The sequence below is a fragment of the Thamnophis sirtalis genome, unplaced genomic scaffold (genome assembly GCF_051295495.1).
Source record: "Thamnophis sirtalis isolate CommonGarterSnake01/CBP01778 unplaced genomic scaffold, rThaSir2_p1.2 scaffold_12, whole genome shotgun sequence".
NCBI lineage: Eukaryota > Metazoa > Chordata > Lepidosauria > Squamata > Natricidae > Thamnophis > Thamnophis sirtalis.
In genome coordinates, this window is record NW_028261392.1 from 60,481,563 (window position 1) to 60,509,010 (window position 27,448).

The window sequence follows — 27,448 nt, forward strand, 5'->3', positions numbered from 1 at the left end:
ATAGGCTCGAGTCACTTCATGAAAAGTTCTTTAGTCAATTCAAAGACTTTTTAATTTTTTTTAGCAAAAACCTAATAATATAGTGATAAATAATGGGCTACATATTTAATCAGTCTGGTTATTTATGTACATGTGCTAAAATCTTCATTAAAAATTACTATATTTTGACTGAAAATGTTTCGTTGTAATAAAGTTGACAATTTCCTAATGAGAGTTCTTTGCCGTCTGTTTTTTGGAATATTTAAGTACTTAGGATAAATGTTTAGAAAGACTCCAACTAAATAAAGCTATACACTTAATATAATGAAATGTGAGTGCGTTACCGAAACGTTTGTTTCTTCCTTACATGCATGTACCAGTTTTTACAGCAAGTGTGATATCTGCCAATTCTAACATCCAATTTCTTCGCTGCCAAGTTTGGGCCGATAGATCTGTGTGCTGTTGAATGGCTCACAGATGCTCCAAATTGGAAGCGGATAGTCTTGTCCTTTGAGCAGTCTACATTAAACCCACTAACATAATCATTCCCAAGGTCGCTGCTTCTTCACTCCCAATCTTAAGAGAGCAAGAGTGTGTGAGTCTGTCAGCCTTACTTGAGAAGATTTCTCAAGACTTCAGAAGCTGGCCTCATTAACGCTTTTGGCTCTTCAGCACGAAGAGAATAAGACAATATAGTGTTAAAGCTAGAAAATCTGAAGAAAACCTTGGCCACAATCACAACGAAGCCGCTTATAGACCTTGTATCAATGGTACAGAGTCAAATGCAGCATGATCTAACATCTCTGGAGGAGACCCCTCCCTCCCACAAGGCAAGTCCCTCAAGACTGGACTACTGCAATGCGCTCTACATGGAGCAGCCCTTGTAGAGTATTCGGAGACTTCAACTCATCCAGAACGCAGCCACGCGAGCGATTGTGGGTGCACCTCGCTTCAAGGTGCTAGTCGTAACTTATAAAGCCCTTCATGGTATTGGATCTGGGTACTTGAGAGACCGCCTGCTGCAAATTACCTGCCACAGACCCATTAGATCTCACAGGGTTGGCCTCCTCCGGGTGCCATCTACCAGCCAATGCCACCTGGCTATTACCCGGGGGAGGGCCTTCTCTGTGGCAGCTCCGGCCCTCTGGAATGAACTCCCCGCAGGGATTCGGACCCTCACCTCTCTCCAGGCCTTCCGAAAAGCCGTCAAAACCTGGCTTTGCCGGCAGGCCTGGGGGTGATGAGTTCCCTCCCCTCTCGACATGTATGGTTGTGCAACTGTTGCTTATTTTTATTATTTGTATTTCGTTTTTATGTTCCCCTTTCTCCCCTTTTGAATTGTTCGCTGCCCTGAGTCCTCCCGGAGAAGGGCGGCATATAAATAATAAAATTCCATTCCATTCCAAGTGTTGTTAAATGGTGTCAATGTCATCCATTCAGAACAAGACCCTCCCAGGAACTGGTGTAGGACTTATATGAGTCATCCCTTGGAGGAGGCTGTCATGGCTGCTGACGACCCCCCTGCCCAATGTAATAACCTCAGCTTCCTCTTAATCAAAACCATACCTGCTGACAGGCCTCAAATGACTCCATTTTGCCTTCTAATCTGGAATATCACTGGCTGGTCAGTCCCATCAAAAGACTCAAATTGTTTTAACTATATATCACAATTTGAATGTACTCTTCATGCAAGAATCCTGGGTGTCTTCAAAGGTGGAATTAGATGGCTACTGAATGAACTCTTATCCCGACTGCCCCAAGGAAAGGCGGATGAGAGATCCAAAGGTTGTATTGTGACCCCAGCTAGCGGAGCCTTCCAATTCAAATGTATTCATTGCCTTCTCTACAGCCTTGCTCTCACTCAAATAACTGGAGATTTAACTTTTTAACATTGATATTCCCCCTCTCAATAAGAACAATCATAACAATATTTGGGAGCATATAGAAAATGTCATCCGTAGCTGTTTAGATAAATATCCCGCAGCTGCAATAATTAAAGATGAGGATTTAAATGCTAGCATGGGATAAAATGACCACGCACTACTTAACCAATTTAAGATCCATTAGGAGGAGAACATACTAGAGGAAACCTTGTTTACTAAAGAATTAAAAAACTTAAAAGCTTACTGGGCAGGTCTATATGCAAGACAAATGATTGCACGTCTGGATCTATGAATTCTTAACGGCTCCATAAGCAGGGATCCAACAGACTATAACTATCATATTGGAATGCAGGAAGAAAATCTCCAGTTGATTATGGGATAAGTATCATTTGATCTTTTGAATTTTGTACGGAAGACGAAAGTAGCCTCACGACTAAAAATTGACCACTTTCCAGAAATTCTGACATTCCACTGGCAAATTCTGAGAGCTACGATAACTCAATCTGTCCACCAAAGCTTGATAACTAATACCCAGGTGAGAATTAAATGGACTGAGAAAAATGCAATTACGGTCACTAAATGGATGGAAGACTCGGAAACACCAGAATTGTATGCAAATCTCCTAGAAAGTAAATTTCAAGGATCATATCTAGATGATCCTTCTTAGAAACGTTAAGTTCTCACCAATGGAGCGCTGCCTCAGTCCAGAAAGCAGGTTATAAACAATAAGTGGTTTGATGGAGATTGTGTACAACTGAAGAGGGCATATAATGAGTACAGAAAAAGTAACAACTCCCCTTCTGAAGATCAAATTCATTACCTAAGGTGTAGAACTTCGCAAGATCTTTTTCTTTCATGAGAAGTTGGAATTGATTGGACTTTTTTTTTTAGCCCCAAACTCATTTCCCTGCACCCAATGGCGAGAAACAATGGAGCTGGAAATCAGGTAGGCAAAGAAATGCATGGGAATTTGGAGAAAGCGAGGGCACCTGAGCGGTGGTGGTGGTGGTGGTGGGAAACCTCTTCCCACAAAGAGAAGAGGGAAGAGAAGAGAAGCAGGAGGAGCTCCGTTTCGCTCCACGCATCCCAATGAGAGGCAGCGGCAGCCCAGCTGTTTCCCTTCCCTGCAAAGAAAGCAGGCAAGCATGGCGGGGCCATGTGCTGTGTGGAAGGGAGTAGGGAAGCACGTGGGCGGGGGGAAAGCTAGCTAGGCCGCCACTCACAGGCTTACTTACCAGGCAGGCAGATCAGGGCCAGTTTGGCTACAGACACTGTGGGAAGGCAGGCAAGCCGCAGAGACTGGTCAATGCAACCAAGGAGCCACACAGTGTGCTATGCTGGGGAGGAGTGACTAGGTGGGGCAAGGTGGGCTCGTGATCCGACAAAAGCGCGCACAACAAAACTGCGCCGACAAAACCACATCGCTAAAACCATGACATCATCAACACGCCGACAACAGCGCGTCAACAGAAGGGCGATTTACAACAGCGCGTCGACAGAAGGGTGATTTAAGTTAAGGTTAGGGTTAGGTTTAGGGTTAGCGTTACATTTAGTTTTAGGATTAGCGTTACGTTTAGGGTTAGGTTTACAGCGCGTTTCTGTCGCCGCGCTGTTGTCAGCGCGATTCAGTGCTCATTCGTCGGCGCGGTTTAGAACTTGCGGTTTTGTCACCGGAGTTTAGTCGGGCGCGGTTTTGTCGGTCGCCCTTTTGTCGGTGAACCAGGTGGGCTGGGCAAGCGGCCAGCCGGGGCTGCGCCAGCCAGAGGTCATATTTACCAGTTCTCCAAGCTACTCAAAATTTCTACTAACAGTTCACCCAAAGCGGTCCGAACTGGCTGAATGCCACCTCCGCTTGTGAATACTATAATAGGATCATATCATCACCATAGAGCAAGGTGTTACAATATCTATTTAGGGTTGTTGGCATGTGCATCATAAGGTCTTTCATTAATCCTGGCAAATCATTGATGTATAAATTAGTGAGGGGCTAAAAATGAACCTTACCTTACCTCTTTGCTTGTGTGAATCCTGTTAGGGCCCCATTAACCCCATACCACACTAAGAAAGTAAAAAAAAAAATATCCCATGATTGTGCGGCACAGCTGATTGTCACACAGCTGATCATTGGAACTTTAAAAAACTTTTTAAAGCATTTTTTACTACCGGTTCAGTCGAACTGGCCCAAACCGATAGCATCTCATCCCTGGCCTGCTGCTAGTGCTACTGCGCAATCCTCCCACGAGCCCCCCGAGGGAAAAAGCAAAGCAGTTGGCCATGGAGCTGCCAGCTTTGGAGAAGCGGCTCAAGAAGCAGAAGCCCCGTGCCCAGACAGAGTAGGGCAAAAGTCATGCTGCCAGCTGTGCAGTTTCTTCCATTGCCCCTCAGATGTGGATCTCAGCCAGGAAGGTTGAGGGCAGAGCTGTGTGCAGTGCCCTCAAAACCTTTCCCACCTCTCACTAGGTTAACATGCAGCTCCTTGCCTTTGCTCTTGCCCCCCACCCCACTTGCCGAGCCCTCGCTGCTCCCTCCCACCTGGTCCTCTGGAATGCTGTTGAGTCTGTGACAGTCATAAATTCATACCCACCATGAATCTGTTACAAGTAGCTGAGAGCCCACTACATATGAGCAATTGCCAAGTAAATCTGGATTTGATCCTGGGGCAGTTTCTATATTACTATCTATTTCATAAAATAATCTACTCCCTTAAGAAGAACCAAAGCATTTCGAGACTGCAACAAGGCCACCCTATAAGCATCAAGAAAATGTAGAGATCACTGAGCTCCCAGCCAAAGAAGAGTCCGAGCATTCAAAGAAAACGAGATTGCACAGTAAAGGTGACGATGCTAAAGCTGTCACATGATGTTGTGAATAATTAATTTATTACCCAGGGATGAAATGGCATCAATTTGACAACATAATGTGTGACGGAAAGACCAGGTCCACACGTAAAGGTCCAATTAAACTAATTTATTGCTAAACAGTCTATGCACAGAATCTTCTCCACCAACAATTAGCACTTGCTTGGAGTTAGACAATAGACAACAGAATTCAAGGCAGGTTGGACTTACAGCTTGAGCAGGCTACTCTGGCACTGCATAAGAGGGAACGTACGTATCTTATTCAGGGACAGTTGCATACGTGTTCCTTTTATAAAGCAGCAAATGTTAACATTCCACAGGTCAGCAGCCACTTGAGAACATTAACCAGTGTTGCGTTCCTGGCACAGATGTGTCCCAAGGATTTATTTGCTTATCTTTTTATGTTACTTGTGTTCAACACTTGTCCCAAAGGATCAGATTAGAGGAATTGGAAGGCAAATATAATGAACAAATCATGTGCTATTCTAGACATTGTCTCTCAAGTCTACATTGCAATTTTTAAAATAAAAATGTCAAAGCTATTCTGCATTATCACCTATTACTTTATCTTCTAGTTTCCATCACTGATTTTGTGGTGGAATCTCCATAGATCCGCTTTAATCCATTCTTTATATAAAGAGAACACGTGCAAACCAAAGGGGTAGATCAATTTTAGATGTACTTTTCAAAATTCTTCATCCAATTTTGCTGAGAAAGAAAATCAATGTTAAATTTACTTAGATGACTTAAGATGCCACAAAATGATTAGCAGGCTGTTCCCTTCTCCAACCCATCAGGCTCTAAAAGGTAGAGGTGAAAAGAGCCAAGACACGTTATGCCAGCAAAGACTGCAGTTACACCAGGGGTGGGTTCTAACCTCTTCTATCGAAGAGGTTCCACAAATCTACAGTGCTGTTTAGAACGGGTTCCAGCTCCCTCCCCCCAGCCCATCCGCATAGCATCAAGATGAAGAGCGAGAGGAGGAATTCTGGGAGTTGAAGTCCACAAGTCTGAAAGCTGTCAAGTTTGAACAATGGGGTTTTTTTTTCTAAAGAGTTAGGGCTGCAAGGGTCTTGTAACTTGACAGCTTCAAGACTTGCACACTTCAATGCCAGAGTTCCTGAGCCAACATGACTGGAGGAGGAATTCTGGGAGTTGAAGTCCACAAGTGTTAAAGCCGTCAAGTTTGAACACCCCTGGGGTTTTTTTCCTAAAGGGTTAGGGGTGCAAGAGTCTTGTAACTTGACAGCTTTAAGACTTACGTGCTTCAAATGCCAGAGTTTCTGAGCCAACGTTTTGGTTGCTAAGCAAGAGCGTTGTTAAGTGAGTTTCACTACATTTTACATGTTGGCTACTCCCACCCAGTCACATGGCTGGCAAGCCACTCCTACCCGGTCACATGGCCAGCAAGCCACTCCCACAAAGCAGGCCACACCTACAGAAGAGGTTCTAAAAAAATTTGAAACCCACCACTGAGTTACACTGTTTACCGCATATTAAATGCTGATATTACAGATAGAGGAATATCAAAATCTTCTTTTATTCAGTAGTGTGAACTTCTAGGCAAGGGTGCAAAGTTTAGATGCCAGTTGGCACCTAAGATTTGACGATGAAGAAACCATGTCACTTAAAGTGGTTAGAAAAATTAGTGTCTTTAATCACTGACAATGTCTTTTTAAAATAGGGCATATTGTTAATGCAGAAGAACGAACTAGATTTCCTCCTCTGTAATATACTACAGAATAACGGAGATGAGCTGATGTATATAATGTATAGTTTTTCACAATTGGTAATTGTTAATAATTCAAGTGCAGCATATTTTATAGAGAATATACGTTCCCTTTAAGTTTCTATTACACATATGAGATCCATACACACATATCTATTCAATGCAAACTAAATTCTATTAAAAATGGCAATTATCACAATTCATGCTAATTCTCGATTAGTTCCTCCTTTGCCACATAAGCTAGTTTCTTTTGCCACATGAAGTACCAGTAAGTGAAATTAAATTTAGATGGTTCATATCTTCTTTGAACCACCGTGTTTTACATTTCCTAAACGAATTAACTAAAATCAGGTCTTTCTTTTTCTATCCCAGCGTGAATACTCTTTATGCCTGTATTGATTATCTACAGCAATAAATTGGGAGTTGCACGTTTGTGCTCATCTTGACATGCATAATTTTAATATGCACAAATATGCTTGTCTAAACCCCACACTCTTTTCCTAAAGAAGACGTTTCAACTAATATCTTCTTTACACTGACATAGCAGAGAATTTATGGAAAACAAATTCATGTAATTCTTCTCATGATCATGAAATGTATCTCCTTGAAGAAATTTTCTTAATGAAAAAAATTATCAAGCAAACATCTGCAATTAATTTTCTGTTTTTCATTCTTCACGGAACTGCCAGGTTTCCAGGCGTCCAGATTTAAGTTTAAAGATACGTTCCCATCAGGTAAGCAATCATGTGAAGAATCTTTTGAGTGTACATTGCTGAGAAATAGTTCACATCATATTAAGAAGTAAAGAAGCCCAGTGTGAGTGATGAGATAGTGGAGGTAGTGAGTGTCAAAAACTTTGACTGAAAAAGAGGAGCTGGAATTAAAAAAATCAAGAGCTTGTGAATAAAAATCTCCAACTGGCCAAAAAAAAAAAAAGACGAACTCTGCGAAGAGTATGAAGAAAACTGAGCAGATGAGAAAATTTTAGATAGCAACCCGGAATTTCTCTTCCTTTCTCAGCTATTTTAATTAGTTTTAATTTTAAACAAGTTTTATCATTCAAATAAAAAAACCTAAGGGGGATAATTACACTTTGCTCTTCATATTTTACAGAAAAAAATAGTTCAGATGAGCATGGACGGCTAGAGAAACAGAGACGAGAGAATGAGAGTCTCAGCTGCAAGTTTCAGAAACATGCTGGAGAAAAAGCAGAGCTCCTACGAGAGAATAATGACCTTAAAGAAGCACTTTATAGGTGAGAAATATTTAGATAGCGATCTTGATTTTTCATTTCAAATTCAAATATATTTATTAGATCCCTTAGGCCAGATATACTGCATAAAAGAAGCATTCCATTCTTTCATATATATGTATAAGTGAATAAGAGAAGAGCAAGAGGTATAATGGAATGCAAAAATAATTAGGAATGTAGTTATGCTTAGTAATTCAAGTAACAAATTAAAAGGGCTAATATCTCTCTGGTCCTCATAATTTACAAAAAGATAGCAGTGATGTCGAAACTGACAGTAGAAAATGAAGAGCTGCGAAACAGAGATCCTGACATTCAAAAACATTGAACTAACTGATGAGAATGGGGTGTTGGTTCTTACCTGATACGCCCCTTCTCTGGGCAGGTGGAGACAGCGGTCATGCATGGGTTAACTCAGTCAGTAACCAAAATCATGTCTCGCCTCTGAGGAGCATGCTCCCGCTTTTCTTGATGAAGGAGATAAGTAGATTGCTGTGTGGTGAACAATCGCTTTCTGTCCCGTGACTACACAACATGCTCCCAGATCACCCCTGCGAGGTAGGCCAGGATCCCAAGGGTGGGGATGACTGCTGTCTCCACCTGCCCAGAGAAGGGGTGTATCAGGTAAGAACCAATGCCCCATTCTCCAAAGTTGGTGGAGACAGCGGTCATACATGGGATGCACCAAAGCTGGTGTGTCCCCAGGAGGGCAGGAGACTGGCCTAGGAGCTGGAAGAAGGGAGAACCTGTTGGAGGACTCGCCGTCCGAAAGCTGCATCTGCCGATGCATATCGATCCACCTTGTAATGTTGTATAAATGAATTAGGAGTAGACCAGGTCGCTGCCTTGCAGATCTCTTCCACCGAAGCCCGCCACGACCACGCCGCTGACGTAGCCGCGCTGCGCGTGGAATGAGCCATAATGTTGGGTGGAGGAGTGAGATGATGCGTGATGCAAGTTTGAGCAATGGCAGACCTGATCCATCGTCCAATCATGGATGGAGAAGCTTTCAGTCCTTTGTTGGTAGGGTGGAAAGAGACGAAGAGGGCTTCGCTGAGTCTGAAGACTGCCGTCTTGGCGATGTAGGTTTTAAGAGCACGCCTGAGGTCTAGCTTGTGCCATTTGCGCTCCAGACTGTGAGATGGAGTGGGTCAGAAATTTGGAAGAGAGATCCAGAGAGCGATGGAATGCTGAATTCACTTTCGGGACAAAAGTGGGGTCGATGCAAAGGACCACCCGGTTTGGGTGGAACATACACAGGTCAGACCGGATGGAAAGGGCCGCCAGCTCTGAAACTGGCGGCCCGTGCAGATGTTATGGCCACCAGAAAGGCAGTCTTGAGCGTGAGGTGATGCAAGGTTGCCGACCTGAGGGGTTCAAAGGACGGTTCAGTAAGGAAGTTGAGGACCTTGGTCAGATCCCAGGAGGGGAATCAGTGCATAACAGGAGGGCAGAGATTGGATGCCCCCTTAAGGAATCTGCAGATGTGAGGGTGCAATGAGAGAGGCTCATCTCAGTGAAGAGAGAGAACTGAGGAGAGAGCCGCCACCTGCCGCCACAAGGTATTCGGAGATAGTCCCTTATCAAGACCCTGTTGTAAAAAGTCCAGAAGCTGGGATATCGCAGCCTTCAGAGGATCCTCCCCTCGAGCCAGGCACCAAGCTACAAAGGTCTGCCACGTAGATTCATATATCCTGTTAGTAGCTGGGCGGCAGGAGGCCTGAATGGTATGGATTACAGTCTTGGAAAGGTTATCCGCTCTCAGGACTACCCGCTCAGCCTCCAAGCGGTTAGGCGTAGCCAGCGCAGGTCAGGGTAGTGAATGGAGCCCTGATGAAGGAGGGACAGAATCATTGGTAGAAGCCACGGAGGTTCCACAGAAAGATTGATCAGGTCTGCGTACCATGGACGGCACAGCCAATGGGGTGCGATTAGGATGAGCTTGGCCTCTTCCTCTATCACTTTCCGAATCACCCTCTGTATTAGGTGGAAGGGAGGGAAGGTGTACAGGAGACCGCGAGGCCACCTGTACCTTGGTGCGTCCGTCCCTTCCACGCCTGGTGTCGTGTATTGAGACAGGTACTTGGGCAGCTGGTTGTTGGATGATGTTGCGAAGAGATCCAGGATTGGAGTCCCGTACCTGGATGACAGCTGATGAAATATGCAGCGATTCAAGTTCCACTCCACAGGGTTGATCGTTGTACGGCTCAACCAGTCTGCTCTGGTGTTGTCTGACCCTGAGATGTGTTCGGCGTGTAGGGAGAGAAGGTTGGCTTCCACCCAAGTTCCTAGGCGAAAGGCAGACTCCATGAGAGACACCGCTCTCGTCCCCGTCCCCCCCGGCAGTTGACATGCACCTTGGTCGTAGTGTTGTCTGTCCAGATCAGCACGTGTGTTTTGAAGAGAGGACTGGAAATGAAGGAGGGCCAGATGGATGGCCCTCAACTCTAGCCAATTCATACTGTGGGATAGGCCCCTGAACTACCTGATCCTCCAGGTGAGCTCCCCAATCCATCAGACTCACATCCGTTGTTACTACGAGACGTGGAGGTTCCCTGAAAAGAGAGCCCTGAGCTATGGCTGAGGAGATCCACCAGTCCAGGGATAGCAGGACCTCTGGGGTCAGGCTGACCTTCACTAGGAAACAGGTGTTTTTGGTCTTCTGGAAAGGTAAAAGAAACCACTGGAGGCAGTGGCTGTGAAGCTGTGCCCAAGGGACGATGGAGAAGCAGGAGACAGCTGAAGAAGAGGGACCCGCTGTCTCCCTCATACCTCCTTGGGTAACTCCCTAAGACTGCTCTGGCGGTCCTGAGACAGGAAGACTTTCCCCTGGGAGGAATCTATGAAGGCTCCCAGGTGCACCAGGCAAGAAGTGGGGGTGAAGTGACTCTTCTCCACTGTTCCCTCTAAGATGCGCGCTTGCGTGGCCGCGCACATGGCTGCAATACGCCACGCAGTAGTTTCTAATTGCCGCACAGAGTCACGTTACGTATCTGGACACGAACTACAGAGCGGCTACGGAATTGCAATCAAAACCTCCTCCAGCTAAACCTTTTCTACTGCAGTACATTGCCGCCCGACTTCAGGATTCTCTAATCAGTGTAGGTCGAAAAGAAAAAAGGGAAAGGGGAGCTTAAAGGTTCAAAACACTGGAGCAAATGCTTCAGAGGCAACAGTTTTCACGGGGAATTAGAACAGAGAGACCTGGACTTTTGCTGCCCCCCCCCCCCGTCAGCCCTCGCTTTCCGCGCGTGCTGCATCATCGGCTAATTTGCTACTGCCTGGGCTGGCTCTTCCCAGTTACATTTTTTCTGGGAGGGGAAGCTCCTTGGTCTCCATCTCTTTTTCTCCCTCCTCAGCCCTGCCCGACTTCAGGATTCTCCCTAATCAGTGTGGGTCGAAAAGAAAAAAAAGAAAGGGGAGCTTAAAGGTTCAAAACACTGGAGCAAATGCTTCAGAGGCAACAGTTTTCACGGGGAATTAGAACAGTCAGAGAGCCCTGGAGTTTTGCTCCCCCCCCCTCAGACCTCGCTTTCCGCGCGTGTTGCGAGATCGGCTAATTTGCTATTGCCTGGGCTGGCTCTCCCCGGTTACATTTGTGCGTGACCCGTCAAAATCGCGCTCGACTAAACCGCGCCCGATTAAACCGCGTCGCTGATGTCATCAACAGGGCGACAACAGCCAGCGCGGAGAAAGAAGGGCGCTTTAAATAGCGCTTTGAAAGCAAGCCGATTCAACTTAAGGTAAGGGTTAGGTTTAGGGTTAGGTTAAGGGTTAGGGTTAGGTTTAGGATTAGGTTTAAGGTTAGGTTAAGGGTTAGGTTTAGGGTTAGGTTAAGGGTTAGGTTTAGGGTTAGGTTTGGGGGGTTAGGTTTAGGGGTTAATTTTAGTTTTAGGGTTTACAGCGTGCTTCTGTCTCCGCGCTGTTGTCGCCTTGTTGATGACGTCAGCGACGTGATGTCGAAACGTCAAGCTGGAGTAAATGTTGTTACGAAGAAAAAGTGCAGGTGGAAGTTTAAACCAGAATGGTTGGGAGAGACTGAACTGCCAACTTCGTCTAGAAAACAGTTAACAAAACTGGGTGACATCTTCACTTATCGTGAAATTAGTGACGACATTGTTTGCCAAATATGCCAAGAAGCTTGTACAGGTGGCACATTCGCCACTGGAAAACGATGGAACGATTGGAAAATTGATTATTTGAAGCGTCATATCAATCAGAAGATTCACCTGGATTCGATCACTAAACTATGATGCCAGAAATCTGGAGGGCTGCCAAGGCTACTGACTGAAAGTGCAGAAGACAAAGCGAACAGAAAAGAAGTTTCACTGCGCAGAAATGCTAATGCTGATGAAGTCAAAATTTTGATTGATAATGTGTTGCTGGCCATAAACATGAATGTGTCAATATTATCAGTCAAAGCCATACATGGCCATATAGGCAAGTATGTGTCCATTCCGGATAGCTGGCGCAGCAAGAATTATGGCTTTGAGTTTGTGGAGTGCATCAATGCAGTTGTTCAGAAAGAAGTCATGCATGATCTATGTAATGCCAGTTGTCATACTCTTATTGCTGATGAAAGCACCGATGTATCAGTCACCAAAATGTTGATTTTGTATGCGACATTCCGCCCGTCTAATGCTGCGATTTATAAGACCGTGTTTGCAGGAATTTTACAGTTGTCAACATGCGACAGCACAGCAATCACAGCAGCCATAAAAGCGTTCTATGCTACAAACAACATCAATCTTCAAAAGATGGTCATGTTTACGTCAGACGGTGCGTCTGTGATGCTGGGTAAGCATAATGGTGTGGCTGCTCAGCTTCGTCAAGATGTATCTCATTTGGTTGAACAGCACCGCGTGGCACATCGAGAAGACCTGGAGATTGATGATGCATGTAAGCAAGTCTCACTGATGAAAGACATTGAGACTTTACTGCGCACTGTGTACACTCTGTTCTGCCACTCTTCTGTGAAGAAAACAGCATTTGCAGAACTAGCAGAAGTTCTTGAGTGTGAAGCGGTAGCCTTCAGACCGTTGAATGAAGTACGATGGCTTTCCAGACATTTTGCATTGCGAGCATTAATGAAAAACATTAGTTTTGGTTGAGTACCGTATTTTCACGCATATATCCCGCCCACGCAAATAACCCGCCCACGCAAATAACCCACAGGTTTTCAAGATGTATGCAAAAAAGTTTTTATACACCCCGCCTTCTTATATAACCCGCAACGATTAAGCCATCGGACCTCCCCATTATAACCAATCGACGTTATATGTAAACTTTATTGCTAATTACAATGGTATTACGCGTTACCTTTACCAATATTTATCTTCAATAAACGTGAAATCTTTTTAAAATATAGGCCGTACTGGGAACAATCACGCTGTAGTGTGACACTAAGCCATCCAAATAAACCAAAGATCGAGACCGAGACTGGAACATTGTCGATCGAGTTTAGTTTGTTGTTTTTCAAAACCATTCGCGAATTTGTCTCTTATTGCCGATTGCGTTCAAGAAGTTCTTCGCAGAGCCACTGACTTCTAACAGGTATGTTTAGCATTCAGATTACTGTAAGTTCTAAGTTCACATTTTTTAGATCCGTTGCACTTGAATAAATAAAAATTCTAATGACAAATAATTTTGTCTTTATAGAACCATGCCTAAGCGAAAGTCATACACCGCCGATTAGAAAATTAACGTAGTAACACGTGCTGAAGCAACCAGCAACAGATCTGCTGCCCGAGAATTTGAAGTTGACGAAAAGTCAATAAGAGAATGGAGAAAAGGCTGCATTAGCTAAAATGAATCCTAGGAAACGCGCCAGACGAGATCCTAGAGCGAAATGGCCGCATTTAGAGGTAGACCTTAAGGACCGGGTTTTAGACAGGCGGGCGAATAACCAAGGAGTTTCTACATTGGCCATCCAAATGAAAGCTAGGCTTATTGCCGTTGAACGAAAAATATCCGATTTCAAATGTGGCTTAACCTGGGTGGGCAAATTTATGAAACGGAACAATTTATCCGTGCGTATGCGCACAACAGTTGGACAACGTTTACCGAATGATTGGGAGCAACTAGTCGCTAATTTTAGAGATTTCACCATTGAGAACATTAGAGAACGCGGAATTTTGCATTCTGAAATAATTAATATGGATGAAGTTCCGATGGCCTTTGACATTCCTGCTACGAGGTCAGTCGCTGAAAAAGGAATTAAAACGGTGGCCATATCGACTACCGGTCATTAGCGGACCTGCTTTACTGTGGTTCTGGCATGTACAGCAAATGGAATAAAACTTAAACCAATGGTTATATTTAAACGAATCACGATGCCCCGCGAAAAATTTCCACCCGGTGTCTTCGTACACTGCAACAAAAAAGGTTGGATGGACAATGAAGTCATGCTGTTATGGATAGATAAATGTTTCCGAACCCGACCAGGCGGATTTTTCTCAAAGAAATCGTTGGTAATATTTGACAGCATGGCTGCACATAAGTGCGAAAACGTTAAAAAGAAACTGAATGGCCTTGGGGCCCATGTTTCTGTTATCCCTGGTGGTTTAACTTCCAAACTTCAGCCACTTGATATTGCAGTAAATCATCCGTTTAAAACTTATGTTCGCGCTGAATGGGACGAATGGATGCAGTCTGGGACTCATACTTTTACACCTGGTCGTTTGCGTCGTGCAACCCATGGAGAAGCCTGCAATTGGGTGCTTAATGCGTGGAACAAAATCTCTCCTGATACTATCCTGAATGGATTTAAAAAGGCAGGCATCATTGCTGACGAAAAAGAAGGCGCTTCAGACCTAAGCGACAACTCGGCAGACGAAGATGACGATCTGCGACAAGACGCTGTCACCTCCGAACGCCTAGAGGCCGTTTTAGCGGCATTTAATGATTCGGGTGACGATGCCTTTGAGGGTTTTTCTTCATCTAGTGAAGAAGAGGACAATTAAAGTCTTTTAATTAATTTATAGTAATAGGACAAATATGTTTTAAAGTTTAATTTGGGTTGTATAGGGCTCTTTTATATTGATGTGAAAATATGGTAACTTTGTTTTAATAAATAAAAAATTCAAATAACGCAACAGGTTAGTTTATTCAAGTTTGTTTACTGCTATACTGGTATGTCTCCCTTTAGTTAATCTGTTAGTCGCTGTCGTGTAAAATATTTTCCGTATACCCCGCCCACTTTTATACCCCGCGGGGGGCATGCGGGGTAGGTAAAAACGCACATTGCCCGCGGGTTATATGCGTGAAAATATGGTACTGTAAAGAGCAAGCAGAATCACACAGTGACCCAGTTTGTAAATATTGTTACAAAAAGTTGACGGATCCACAGATTCGTGCTGCATTGATTGTGTTTGATGACGTTGTTCGAGAATTAGCCGAGTTGAACAAGCTTTTGCAGAGAAGCAACCTGACACCAATAGAAGCCGTTCAGTTTGTGAAGGCCAGAATAATAAAGCTTCGCCTGCAACATTTAGGTGAAATGGTTTACTGGAATAACGAAGCTCCGAATATATGGAGAGCAACGCAGACATTGACACGGCTCCTATACTCAGATTTATTGAACGTTTGTGCTTGCATCTTGACAGTCGTTTTCCAGATAATGAGCTGACAGATTGGAATATATTCAAAACTGCTGCTCTGTCGAATGTGAATTCTTTTAATTTTGGGAAAACTGAGATTGCAACTCTGGTTGGAAAATACCAGCATTTCTTTGACGATTTGGATGAAGTCAGCATCACATCAGCTGTACAGTCACAATATCATGACTTCAGATTTCTGGTGTCAGAGAAATTCAAGCCTGGATTAATGCACTCATTTGATGATGTAGTTCAGTTTGTACTAAGAGAGCAACAGTTTGGATTGCTGTCACGTCTGCTGGACATCTGCGTAACATTCCAAGCATCAAGCACCAATTGTGAGCGAGGTTTCAGCCTGATGAATGCCATCAAGACCAAAGCTCGCAATCAGCTACAAACTGAGCACTTGGATATGCTGATGCGAATCCTATCTTACCAGACTTCAGCGGCGCAGATTGATCTTGACAAAGTGTACTCGGAATGGTTGTTAAAGAAAGACAGACGTGAGAAACTTTAAGATGAGATAGACTTTCAGTGAATAACTGTACATTACTGTAAACACTATACATAATTTTAATATTTTAATAATATTATAAGTGATACTGATATATAACACTTTTAATTAAATGTGTATCTTGAATAAATATAACTTTGACTTTCAAATAACACTGATTTCGTTGTTGTCTTGGGTGACATCTGTGAAAAAAATTCAGGTGCTCAGGCATGAAAATGTCCCGCTCAAACACTATACTTTTTTGCCCACGCTGAAAAAAAATTAGAGGGAACGTTGCTCTTCTCCTGATTGATGGAGAACCACACTTCCTCTAACATACGAAGGGTGTCCTGGAGGTCCCTGAGGGCCTGGATGCGTGACCTGGACAACAAAAGGATGTCATCCAGGTAGCAGAAGATCCGAATGGGCCTGGCCCGCAGATGGGCTGCTACGACCGACAGAAGCTTCGTGAAAACCCTCAGGGCTGAGGACAGCTCGAAGGGAAGGGCCCAATATTGGAAGTGGAAGCCCGCTTGTACATAGCGTAGAAACCGCCTGTGCCGACTGTGAATTGGTACGTGGAGGTAAGCCTCCGTAAGGTCCACTAATGTGAGATTGTGTCTGCAAACACTCTCCAGAATTGATAGGAGAGAGTGCATCTTGAATCTCCTGTATCTGATGAATTGATTTAAACATTTTAGATTGAGGAATGCCCTCCAGCCCCCCGAAGACTTTGGCACGATAAAAAGATGAGAATAAAACCCTCATCCTTCCTGGCCTGGAGGCCCAGGTTGAATGGCCCGAATTTGGAGTAGATGGTGAATGGCCTGCTCTACCAGGAGCCTTTTTTGAAGGTCCCTGGAGATCGGATACATGACAAAGTGGTTCGGAGGGCTGGAGTGCAAATCCAGGAGAAGGCCGAATCTGATTGTGGACCTGACCCATGCATCATTGGTGATGTCATCCCAACGATCCACAAAGGCTGCCAGACGCCCCCCTATTGGGAGAATCTCCAGGCAGTCAAGAGCTGCTGAGGCCGTGTTGGGAGAGGAAAGGGCAATTATAGGCAAATCAATAGAAGGTACCTCCAAAGCCTTGGCAAGGTCAGGAGCGACATTATACAGGCACTTGTCCGAGGTATTGGGGAAGGTTCCGGTACCTGGAGAAGCCCATTGATTCTGGACAACATCTATGAAGAACCGTGGTGATGGGATCACCTCCTTTTCCACCATAGGCTGGATGAAGAGCAGATCAGTGGTGTCTGCTTCCAAACTCTGAGTCATCTTAGGAGAAGAAATGCCTGCGATCTTCTTGGCTTTAAAAAGGAGAGCGAAAACAGCAGGTTTAAATAAACCGACAAAGGGAGGCGGATCGGGAGGAAGACCCTCATCCTCCGAGAGATCTGAGTCTCTTGCAGGGCGTTCCTCTTCCCCAAAGACTGACGATTGATTGGAAGTGCTGGGTAGCTCGTGCAACGAAGAAGCCGAGAGATCACCATCCCTGCACCTGGAACTAGAGGAAGAAGCAGACCTGCGAGAAGCAGAACGATTAGAAGACCTGTGTTTAAGGCTGGCCGCAATACCACATTCTATGGCCTCAGAGATCATATCAGCCATGCCCGGTGAGTAAGAACGGTGTCAGCGGGGAGTGGGAGAAATATCTTCCTGGTACAGGGGATCCTCATCAGGAGTGATGCTCCTGCCACAATCTGAATCATCCCCACTTTTGGCCATCTGTGCCCCTAGCATCCTCGGGCTGCAGGATTGATGCAGCAGGGGAGAGGTCATCCTCCGAATCCGAAGATAAGTCAGGAGGGGGACTGGAATGAATAGGCATCTGGGCCTGGAATATAGGAGGCTCAGCGTGCTTGGTCTTGGACCTGGCCTTCTTAGCCGGGGCCTGAGGGGCCCTGTCATCCTCCTGAGAGGATGGATCCTCTACGGCCCCCTGACTAGGCCTTGGATCCCTCGGAGGGGGCTCGATGTTATCATCTGGAGCAGGCCTGCGCCTGCAGCCCCAAGGAGCAGGGGTTTCGGTGGTAGGGGCATGAGCCAAGGGGACTGGAGGCAGTTGAGGCTCCAGAGGAGGAGAGGAGGCCATAGCCAGTACTCACGATTCCCTGAATGCTCAAAATGGCCACCAGATGACTTTCGTGCCAAAACCAAATGGCCGCTGAGGCTACAGAGCCTATGGGCCAGCACCACGAGGTAGCCGAGGCCACACGGTGAACATGGGCGGTATAGGCCCTGTGGCAAGGCTATGGAGCCAAGGGTGAAGCCAGCGGTAGCTGGAGCGTTGAAAGAACGACAGTGAGGTGCGGCAGCGACAGCGGCGCTTCCCAGTGGCGGGTGCCTCTTTGTGGTTTTTTTGAGGCTCCCTGCAGCGTTTGGAGACTCCTGGAGGCGGAAGCAGCCGTCAGTGGCACAGGCGGCAAGGCAGAGGCCGGGAATTCCCCCGCTGAGGAAGAAGCGGTGAGCAGAGCCTCCCACGGCTATTGCAGCTAGCGCTGCTGAATTAGTAAGCCTCAGAAGCCCAGAGGCAATTCAAAGGCAAGCCTCGAACAAGACGCGGCAAACACTCTCCAGTCTCCAGGGGCTATTGAGAGTCTTAACAGGAGCCCAATCCAGAGTCCAATTTAGAAAAGTAATTTTCTTTCTTTGTTTGAGTGAAATCCAGTTAAATCCAATTAAAGTAATCAATTATTAAGTATTAGTTGAGGAGAAAGCGATTACCACAGCCAGTTCCAATCGAACTGAGCCTAAAAAGCAGGAGCATGTTCCTCAGAGGCGATGACATCACTTTGGTAGACTCAGTTCTATTGGCTACTGACTGAGTTAACCCATGCATGACCGCTGTCTCCACCAACTTTGGAGAAAGAGGAGTTCTGCAGAGAGTATGAAGAAATGTGCAGGTGAGAAATGTTTAGATAGCCACCATGAACTTCTTCTTCCAGAATTTCATATTAGGGCCTCCTTATCTTAGAAAGCTTGGAAAACCCTGAAAACCTCCTTACTTCAGAAAAAAATTAATGAATTATGGCTCATTATACTTTTACAAATACAAATCTAGGAGCTAGTCTCATGGAATGGGAAGATATGTATAGGAGAGACTTTTCAACCTCCATCCCCGCTGCCCAAAAATATTTATACACTTTCAGAGTGAGAGTTTCCTGACATCAAAGCAATTCCCATCATTTTTAAACTAAGTATACTTTTTTGTTGGCCCAGATTCACATCTAATCTTCTGATTTTTTTCTAGAAAGAAACAACTGAGGAAGGGCTTCTGCACATGAACAGAGACCAGATGGACCAGAGACCTCATAGTAGAGAGTACAAAAGAGGCTCAGTGAGTGTCTGGCAAACAAGGACAGAAAATGCAGAAAACAAGAAAGAAGCTCATGATAAAATGAAGCCACAAACTGTGGTATATCAATTAAACACGAAATGGCTTAAAGCTTTGGTAGATAACCTCGAAATCAAATCTAAGGAACCCGGGCCAAATATACTGAGGTGGTTTCAGTAATCTCTGAAAATCCTGAAAAAGGATTCTTCTGAACTGTCAAGATACACCCTGCCAGAACGGATTAAAGCATCTGCTACCAACCTCCCAAAGGAATGTGCTGAGGAATCCAGGGAGGATGTGAATGGTTGGCTGGATGTATCGCCAAGTCGTCTCCAAGAAGGGCCAGAAACATATGATTTAGATGTGCAGAAATAGGTTAGGGTTAGGAATCATCTAATTCACAGTTCATTTTATGTTTTGCATTCTTTATGGAACTGTCATGAAGGTTTCCTGGCATCCAGAAAACATTTGGATGCCTGTGGGCCATGAGGAACCAGCAGGCCATGATTTAAGTTATGAGATACTTTTCCATCAGGTAAACAATCTAGAATCTGAGGAATTTTTGAGTGGGTATTACCCCTTGTGACCTCTAGACTGGATTACTGCAACGTGCTCTACATGGGGCAGCCCTTGAAGAGCATTCGGTGACTTTAGCTTGTCCAGAATGCAGCCGCGCGAGTGATCGTGGGTGCACCTCGGTTCACCCACGTAACACCTATCCTCCGCGAGCTGCACTGGCTGCCTATTGGTCTCCGGATACGCTTCAAGGCGCTAGTCGTCACTTATAAAGCCCTTCATGGTATTGGACCTGGGTACTTGAGAGACCGCCTGCTGCCAATTACCTCCACCAGACCGATTAGATCCCACAGACTAGGCCTCCTCCGAATTCCATCCGCTGGCCAGTGTCGACTGGCGACTACCCGGAGGACAGCCTTATCTGTGGCTGCTCCGACCCTCTGGAATGAACTCCCCGTGGAGATTCGCACCCTCACCACCCTCCAGGCCTCCCGCAAAACCCTTAAAACCTGGCTGTTCCGACAGGCCTGGGGCTAAAGAACCGTTGCCCCTATCTCGAATGGTATGATTGTTGCGCTTTTAAATTATATATTGTTTTGTGTTGTTGTCAAATTGTTTGTATCCCCCCTTCCCTTGTTTTGAGTTGTGAGCCGCCCTGAGTCCCCCTCGGGGGGAAAAGGGCGGCATACAAATGAAATAAACACAACATAACATAACAACATAAAAATATTTCATGTCATATTAAAAGGTGAAGAAGCTTAGTGATTGGGTCAAGGTGGGAAGTGAGTGGGCTGATATAGAAATATATTCCTGACTTGTAATGTATTTTGGCTTCTTTAGATTGTTCAGACAAAAAAAAATCAATGAGTGGAAGTAGATCTGAAGGGAGCGAGGGCCCAGAAGTTATATGTAAGGCTTGGCATAGTTCATGGTATAAGTCATGCCTTTACGTGGTGCACAAACTTTTAAGATATCCTCTTGAGAATGACTTCTGAAAAGTATTTAGTCACAATTTGCTGCCATCAAGTCAGTGTTGACTCCTAATGCTCACCTAGTTTATTTTGTGGTTACGTAGCATAATAGCTTCCTAAAACAGAAGCACTCCTTCAAATCTTTGTATGATCCTATTAGTTCACCCTTTTACACAAAGTCATTTCTACATTGACAATGGGACTGGCCATTTTATCAAATATATAAATAAGTTTGTAAGTTATTTAGTAAGTAAATAAATAAATAACGCCATTTTGATAAATTTGACAACTTTCTGTTAAAAATTATAGGGAAATGATGCATATTACATTCTAGTAAAGCTTGGTATAATAAGCTGGGAGTAGCAAGAGTTGAATGTGTTTTTTTAACAGAGCCTCTCATAATGATGGCCAGTTCCATTAATACCCTTGTTATTGCATCCTCCCTCAAAAGCAAGGTACTGCCAAGGAAGCAACTTGTTGGGATATGTCGACAGTTACCCATTTGTGAGAAGTATTTTTAATGTGTTTTAATTGAAGAAAAAGGTTGATAATTCAAGTAAAAAAAAAACTAAGGGAGCTAATTTCTCTCCGGTCTTCATAATTTACAGAAAGACAATGGAAATTTCAAAACTCTTGACAGAAATAGAGGAGCTCGACAAAGATTCAGGAGCTTACAAATAAAAATTTCCAGCTGATCAAAGCAAAAGAGGAGCTCTGCTAAAAGTATGAAGGAAAGCTGAATAGGCAAGAAAATTTAGATAGCAATTCTGACTTTCTCTTCCAGAATTTCATATTATATTTTCCTAAGGTCCTTCCCCTGGACCAGTGGTGGGTTTTTGTTGGAATTCATTCCGGGTGTTTGCGTGCAGGGCAGCTTCTGCTGCCTGAAACACACATACACAGGGATGCAAAAACATCGCATCAGAAACATCTTTCTGGCCTAACGGTCATAACTCACTATGCAGCCTCATGTAACAAGAACTATTTGAGCCAGCTACTCTCACACATGCCCTTTCTCCCCCCTATGCTGTGCTATAACTTTCTATTCCCTCTCTCCCCCTCCCAATGCCATGCAGCTTGTAATCTTCTGTTCCCCCTTTGCTCACCCTTTGCCATGATGTGATTTTCTATTGGTTTATTTGTAGAATGCTGTGAACTTTTCATTAGTTTACTTGTGCCATGTGTGATTATATATGCCTTTTGATACGCTCCTTTTTGATGACGCTGTAACTAACTTTTTCTAATAAAAGAGCCCTTCGAGGATCATTCGAAGCTTTTGCTCATCCCAAGGAATTTCGTCTGGTGTTTTCCTTTTGATTAGGCAAGGACACATGAGCAGCCCACCAGTGTGGCGACAACACCACAGGTTTCAAAATTTTTTAGAACCTCTTCTGTAGGTGTGGCCTGCTTTATAGGAGTGACTTGCCAGCCATGTGACCGGGTGGGCGTGGCCAACTTGTAAAATGTGATGAAACTCACTTTAGCAATAGCAATAGCAATAGCAGTAGACTTATATACCGCTTCATAGGCCTTTCAGGCCTCTCTAAGCGGTTTACAGAGAGTCAGCATATTGCCCCCAACAATCTGGGTCCTCATTTTACCCACCTCGGAAGGATGGAAGGCTGAGTCAACCCTGAGCCAGTGAGATTTGAACCGCTGACCTGCTGATCTAGCAGTAGCCTGCAGTGCTGCTTTTAACCACTGCGCCACCTTGGCTCTTGCAACTTAACAACGCTCTTGCTTAGCAACCAAAATGTTGGCTCAGAAACTCTGGCATTTGAAGCACGCAAGTCTTAAAGCTGTCAACTTACAAGACCCTTGCACCCCTAACCCTTTAGGAAAAAAAACCCAGGGGTGTTCAAACTTGACAGCTTTAAGACTTGTGGACTGCAACTCCCAGGATTCCTCCTCTCGCTCTTCATCTTGATGATATGCGGACGGGCAGGTGAAGGGAGCTGGAACCGGTTCTAAACGGCACTGTAGATTTGTGGAACCTCTTCTATAGAAGAGGTTAGAACTGGCAGGAACCCACCCCTGCCCTGGACGTACTTAACATAATGTTCTGGATTGAATTACATTGCCCAGAACAAGGTTAGGGAAAAGAAAAGATGACTCTTTTCAACTTGTTCCAAACATTCTAGCTAGTGTGTTTTTCTGATCGCAGCGAAGCCTTGTTTCTTCAAAGACTTTCACTTCCAGAGGCTTTGTTTCTGATTAAAACAATTGCAAAAGAAAAGGAAAGAGCACTGGGTCCCAGATTGGTATTAGACATCACGAATCTCTTCAAAGGAAATCTTCATGGCCCAACCATGTATAGGTAGGTGATCCTCAGTTTTATCTCCTACCTACTACTGTCCTTTTCCATCACGCCAGATCTCAGCTTCCACTTTGTTCTTTAATTCTCACAAATTCAGTCTTACCCATCATTTTGTACACAGAAGAAACTTTGCTTCTGGGAATTGTTCTGAATTGGCTCGTGCCTGTTTTAGTATGTAAGAGAAAAAAGAAAAAAAAATGTTTTTAAACTCTGAAAATTTCATGGTGAAAATTAATTAAAGTAATGCTAAATACTGAAAATGACAAGCATTAACTTAGCTAATCAAATCCCTTTAGAATATAACAGAGGTAGAGTCTGATAGATTCACTGATTCATCACTTTTACTGAGCATTTCAAAAGTACCAGTGGTGGGTTTCAATTTATTTTACTACCAGTTTGCTCATGTGTGCTCACACCCTACTGTGCATGCGCAGAAGCGTCTGGGTGGGTAGGCGGAACCTCCCGCCGCTGCCACTACCAGTTCGCCCAATCTGGGGCGAACTGACAGAAACTCACCTCTGAAAAGTACTCAGTAAATCATTCCAGCATTGGTTCTTGTAAGAGCTTACTAATTATTGTAATAGAAATAGCAAAACTACATTAATTTAAATCTAAGAATATGTATAACAAACACAATATCAGCCATTTTAATTAATTTTAAACAGGTTTTATAATTGAAATTAAAAAAAACCTAAGGGGGCTAATTTCACTCTGCTCTTGATATTTTACAAGAAAAATAGGGCAGCTGGACAAACTCAGCTGTCACCAATGCATTTAAGCATTAGTTTAGAAATTACTGTATTTTTCGGAGTATAAGAGGCGCCTTTTTGCTTCAAAAAAGAGGCTGAAAATCTGGGTGCATTTTATACATCGAATATAGCAATTTTGCCTCCCGAAGCCCCACCCCCTTCACCAAAATGGCCATGCATACCCTTATGGGGGCTTTCAGAGAGCTCCTAGGGGCTGAGGAGGGCAGAAATGAGCAAAAAAGGGCCATTTTTCGCTCCACCCAGCAGCATTCCGTAAGCCTCCATAAGGCTATGCATGCAATTTTTTTGACAAAAAATGGCCCCGATTATTACAAATGAAGCAAACAGTTGAAGAGGAAAAACATGCACTGGCTGATTATTTAAAAGAAAGTCAAGAACATCTATTAATCGAAGTAAAGAACAAAAATCTACTGAAGGCCCAACAGACGAAACAAGAATACAGAAAAGATGTGATAAAATCAAGAATGGAGAGTTGGCAGAACAAAGCACTGCATGGCCAATTTCTGGAAAAAATAAAAGATAAAGTGGACAGTGAACAAACTTGGTTATGGTTAACAACAGGTACATTAAAGAAAGAAACAGAGTCACTAATCCTGGCTGCGCAAGAACAAGCTATCTGCACAAATGCCATTAAGGCCAAAATCGAAAAATCCTCTGATGATGCCAGGTGCAGACTTTGCAAAGAAGCTGATGAAACTGTTGATCACATACTCAGCTGCTGTAAAAAAATTGCGCAGACTGATTATAAATTGCGGCACAATTCAGTAGCACAAATGATCCATTGGAATTTGTGCAAAAATTATAATATTAAAACAGCAACAAACTGGTGGGAACATCAGCCTGAAAAAGTCACCGAAAATCAGATGGTCAAGATCTTGTGGGATTTCCATATACAAACGGACAATATACTGGTGCATAATACACCAGACATCACACTGGTTGAGAAAAATAAGGTCACAATCATAGACATCGGTCGCCGAGAAGGAACATGAAAATATCGCAAAATACCAGGACTTAAAAATCAAAATTCAACGACTATGGCACAAACTAGCAGTGGTAATTCCAGTGGTAATTGACACACTGGGTGCTATTCCAAAAGCACTGGAATTACATTTGAAACAGTTAAAAATTGACAAAATCACCATCAGTCAAATGCAAAAAGCCGCACTGCTTGGATCTGCACGCATATTACGAAAATACGTTACGATGTCCTAGGCCCCTGGGTGGGGCCCGACTAGTAACCAATGCCAAATCCGGCGAAACAATTATACAATTGTATAATAATAAAAAAGAATTGAGTTCTGCAATGGGTTGGAGCACTCAAGAGCACCTGGCTGTTGCCACCTAATACTTAGCTAAAAACACACACACAGAGACACACATAAACATATCAGATTTATCCCAACAGATTTATTTACTTTGAATAACAAAGTAAATTTACAGGAGCCACGCAAAGAAATTTGTTATTCGGAAGCAATTGTGCAGAGACCAAGATCACTAGCAAACCCGCATGTCACCAGAAATCAATTGTATCCCTCAGATATCTGGGGCAGAATGAGTCTAGCTTCGTATAGGTAGCCCAAAGCATGCTGCAGCACTGCCAAACCATCAAGCCACACTGTGGCACATATCAAGGATATGAAGCTTTGCTTGCTTTTCTACACAGTGATCTCCCAGCTGATTAAAGAGACTGGAGAGGAGCATGAGCCCATTGCCACTTTGTCTGTAAGGGGATGTAAGCCATGCTTTGCTCACCCCATGTGAAATGGAGCACATCATCTCCATGCCAGGAGCAGCCTTCCTCCCAAGACATTTTCTAGAAATCAGAGTTCTGGCCAGGCTCACTGATACTGGAGCAAAGACAGCTAGTATTTGGGCACCAACAAAGAAAGCCTTCCATTCTTTCCATTCTAGGTGAAGCTGAAAGAAAGGAGCTTGCAAAGGACCACATAATACTGTACTCACCATGTTCTGCCAAATAATCTCACCTAATGGTTTCATCTACTGCAGGCATCAAAAAGGAGCAGCAACAAACCCTGATCACTCAGACCAGGCTATTCATGTGCTTTCACAGTGCTTGAAGGCTATCAATTTCGGAGTAGGGAGGAACACGGCCTACCTCAACCCTGATTCTCAATGGGGTAAGTGCTCTCCAAGAGACAGCTGGTATGCAATTTGGGTTCCTCTGGACTCACAACTGTTGCTCGAGGAGCAATTTTTAGCTCTGGCTAGCTGGCTTTGCACAGAGCCATCTCCCCCCACTCCTTGACTGAGAGGGTTTGTTGAGTCCCTCACTACTTGGTCCCTTCATAGCTGGATTCATGCAATGGGCTATATGGCTAGTCTTCCTTTGGCCATCATGCTGCATGGACTTTCAGTTTTTTCTCAGGTTTAATACAAAGTTATCACTTTTCAAGCCACGAATAGCACAGAACAAGGATACTTACAAGAAGGCCTCTCTCTGAGGGTACATGCCTACCCAATCAAGCCAAATAAGAATGGGTGACTCCAGGTCTGCTTGCTTAGATCTTGTCACCCAACGAGACCTAGTTGGCGCACCTTTCTCATAGCTGTCCCTGTCAAATGAAAGAGAATTTTCTGAGTTCCAGCATTCTTTCTCCATCGCACGATTGGGTGATAAGGACCCCGCAAACAACCATTTTTTCCCCCTCCAATGCAAGGGGTAGTTGAGACTAGAGTTTAGAAGGTGTGAGGGGAGAATGGTTTTGCTGGTACAATACGCTGCAGAGTTTGTGGTTATTATAATTTTGTTGTCTTTTATATTTTATTGTTATGCACTGACCCACCCAGGGATGTTGTGTATGATTGGTATCCACATGAGTCTCTTAAATACTGTGTCACTACCATGTGATGGTTCACCGACAAATGCGCGCCGACAAAACCACCGCGACAAAACGATGAAGTCGAAAGCGCGCCCACTAAAGCACGTTGACAAATGCGTGCCGACAAAAGTGCGCCATCAAAAACAACGGAAAAACACGTGACCTGTCAAAATCGCGGAGGACAAAATCGCGCTCGACGAAAGCGCACATGTGACGTCATCACAGCGCGAAGAAAAAAATTAAAAATTGAAATAAAATTAAAATTAAACCAAACCGATTCACATAAAGGTAAGGGTTAGGTTTAGGTTTAGGTTTAGAGCGTTAGCATTAGGTTTAGCGTTAGGTTAAGGGTTAGCGTTAGGTTTAGCGTTACGTTAACGGTTAGGTTTAGGGTTAGATTTAGGGTTAGGTTTAGGGTTAGGTTTGGGGGGGTTAGGGTAAGGTTTTAGCTTTATTTTTACATTTTTCGATCACAGCGCGATGTTTTCGTCGTGCTGTGATGACGTCAAATGCGCGCTTTCGTCGAGCGTGATTTTGTGGTGGAACCGGAAAAACAACGGTAACAACCCTAACCCTTACCCTAACCTAAAAACCCTAATCGCGCTTTTGTGGGCATGGTTTTGTCGGCACGCTTTAGTGGGCGCGCTTTCGACTTCACCGTTTTGTCGCGATTTTGTCGGCGCGCATTTGTCGGGTCACACCATGTGATCTGCTGTCCAACAACAAAATCAAGCTGATCCCAATAAATGAAAAATTCGCATTAATTCGGTGTGAGCCAACTGGGAAAGGGAATCTCTTTGATTCTAAGTTTCTCGGTTTCTTATTCACCACCAGGAGAGCCTGCAAATTTTATATTGGAGTTTAGGGGCACATATACATACCTTTCCATAGAAGTGCTAAAGA

At 44.2% G+C, this 27,448-nt stretch overlaps 1 long non-coding RNA gene across 1 annotated transcript; it reads left to right on the forward strand.

Moving 5' to 3' along the window:
• The first annotated feature begins 2,757 nt into the window (after positions 1-2,757).
• LOC148043376 (uncharacterized) lies at positions 2,758-19,228 on the forward strand. Its single transcript, XR_015698219.1, has 4 exons — positions 2,758-2,808; positions 7,139-7,183; positions 7,563-7,704; positions 19,045-19,228. It is a non-coding gene; the product is annotated as an uncharacterized LOC148043376 (long non-coding RNA).
• The last annotated feature ends 8,220 nt before the right edge of the window (positions 19,229-27,448 follow it).